Below are 3,041 nucleotides of genomic sequence, written 5' to 3' on the forward strand. Positions count from 1 at the left end.
GCATAGACAGACTAGGGTAACGACAATAAAGCTCAGGCAAGGCAGGAAGGGGCTGGGCCCCTCTTATAGTCCAAGGTGCTCATGGGCTAATTTGGCACTTTAACTCAGATGCGCGTGCTGGCCCTTTAAGAGCGGGCACGAGCTTGCGTGCGCACCCTACAGGAACCGGCCGGGAGAAACAGAAATGAGCGCTGGCGTCTCCTGAGGAGGAGATGGGGACCAGCGCTCACAGATCCATGGCTGCGACCGTCAAGTGGATAGTGAGTCTGACGGCCCGCAGCCATGGGCATGACAGTATGCCGCCTCTTACGCCCCCTCCTCTTGGGGACAAAGTGAGAGAGAAACCTACTCTCTGGGTGTCCAGGATCTCCTTAACCTCAAAAGTATCTGATGAACCGCTGGGAGCCATCTTGGAGAATTGGTCCACCACCACCCAGATAGTACTGCAACCACCAGAGGGAGGCAGGTTCGTGACAAAGTCCATGGCAATATGATGCCAGGGGGCATTGGGCACAGGCAGCGGCTGGAGCAGGCCAGCCAGTTTGGAGTGGGTGTAAGGTCCATGGTCGCTGACCACAAACTCCTTCCATCCAGTCGATGCCCTTCTCTCAAGAGATGTTTACACCTACGGCCGTCTTGCTCCACAGTCACCACCAGGGTGCGGTCACGAGCTCAGTTCAGGCTTGAGAAGCCATAGCGCAAGCATGTTTGTGATTGAGCTAATTGGTCCAGAGTACCCTGTGCTATAAGAAGGTTCCAGCCCATCCTCTCACGCCTCAGCTTTGTTGTGTATTCCTAGTCTGTCTTGCATATGGCCCCCTAGTGTTTCCTGCTCCCACAGGTACCCTATACCTGCTTTGCTACTATCCGAGCTGCCACAGGTACCCTATACGAACTATAGACTTTTACCTGCATCCTGTTGGCCAACTGCCTTACGTGACAATAAGCTCAGGCCATGGACCCCGCTGGTCGATTTAAGACCATGATGACGTCACAAGAGATGCGGGCGGATATGCTAGACCTCCGGTCTCGACAGGACCAACTCCTCCAGGCTTTGAACATTCTCGCACGTCGGCATCATGCACGAGCTGCCGTTCCTCCTACCGTGTTTCCCCGAAAGTAAGACAGTGTCTTACTTTCTTTTTATCCCCAAAAGCCCCACTATGTCTTACTTTCGGGGTATGTCTTATATTGGAAAAAAAATAGTCGAATTATTATTTTTTTTTTTTTCACAAACTTTATTTAACTGTTTTACATTTTTTTTTTTAGTCCCACCAGGGGACTTCACTATGCGATGTGCCGATCGCATATATAATGCTTTGGTATACTTCGTATACCAAAACATTATTGCCTGTCAGTGTAAAACTGACAGGCAACCTGTTAGGTCATGCCTCCGGCATCGCCTAACAGGCAGATGCTGAAGGCAGACCTGGGGGTCTTTGTTAGACCCCCGGCTGTCATGGAAACCCGACGGCGACCCGCGATTTGTTTGCGGGGGCGCCGATCGGGTGACAGAGGGAGCTCCCCCCTCTGTCAAACACATTAAATGCCGCTGTCACTATTGACAGCGGCATTTAATGGGTTAAACTGCCGGAATCTGCGTGCGCTTCGATTCCGGCAGTTGCAGCAGGAGCCAGGCTGTGTATAACAGCCGTGCTCCTGCCGCTGCCTGCCGCTGATGCCGCTGCCTGCCGCTGATGGAGAGGGGGGCGGCGCGGAAGTGGGCAGGAGGCGGCAATACCCCCGTGTTTCCCCGAAAGTAAGACATATGTCTTACTTTCGGGGTACGGCTTATATTAGCCGACCCCCCTGAAACCCCCGATACGTCTTACAATCGGGGGTGTCTTACTATCGGGGAAACACGGTACTACACCTCCTGGCAGTGTTGACCCTCAGACTACACCTCCTGGCAATGTCGACCCGCATTTTTCATTGCCACTTCCGGTCCGCTATGATGGAAACGCAGGTACCTGTCGTGGATTTTTGAACCAGTAGCCGATCCACTTCAGCCTGTATACTAGGACATTTTCATCTGACGGCGCAAAGGTCGCTTTCATCATCTCTCTCCTCACTCGCAAGGCTCTTGCATGGGCGAACCCTTTCTGGGAGAGACAAGGACCAGAGACCCGTCACTTCCAGGGCTTCCTCCGGACTTTTCGCATGGTGTTTGAGGAGCCTGGACGGGTCTCATCTGCAGCGGCTTCCTTGATTATCCTTCGCTAAGGAGACACCTCCGTGAGCGAGTACGCCATCCACTTCCGCACCCTGGCGGGAGAACTGTTATGGAACAATGAGGCCCTGGTGGCTGCATTCTGGTATGGACTGTCTCCTAAGATTAAAGACGAACTTGCCGCTCGAGACCTGCCATCTACCCTGGATGACCTCATCCTTCTGTCCGCCCGGATTGATATGCGGATCCGAGAACGCCTCCAAGAGGTTCGTCGGGAGGGAAGCCTTCCTAATCTGGTCCCTACTTTGCAGCAACTCCTGCTGTCCTCAGATGTCGATCCTCCTAAGGACTCTGTGATGATGGACCAGCGTAAGCTATCCACCCAGGGGAGACAATGCAGACGCACTTCGGGACTCTGTCTATATTGTGGCCTCGGTGGCCATCTTGTGCGCCTGAGTCCCCAAAAATCCCAAAGCCTAGGGTTGCTAGGAGAGGCAACCTTGGGTAAGAAAGGACTTCTGTCTAAATTGTCCATACCAGTAACCATAGTGTCCGGCGAGAGAACGCATCAGGTCTCTGCGTATCTGGACTCTGGATCCGCTGCTAACTTCATCCGTAGAGACCTGGTGGATCTTCTTAAATTACCCACTACCCCTCTGGAGAGGCCATTGACAGTTGCATCAGTGAATGGACTACCTCTGCCAGACCCAGTTATAGCTGCGACCAAGTCGCTGAGGCTCCAAGTGGGAGCTCTTCACTTCGAACTCCTGTCGTTCTATGTCCTATCCAAAGCCGTTAACCCTGTGTTGCTGGGCCTGCCTTGGCTCCGACTACATGCCCCAGTCCTGGACTGGAATTCTGGAGAGGTTCT

The sequence above is a fragment of the Rhinoderma darwinii genome, chromosome 6 (assembly GCF_050947455.1).
Source record: "Rhinoderma darwinii isolate aRhiDar2 chromosome 6, aRhiDar2.hap1, whole genome shotgun sequence".
Classification (NCBI taxonomy): Eukaryota; Metazoa; Chordata; class Amphibia; order Anura; family Rhinodermatidae; genus Rhinoderma; species Rhinoderma darwinii.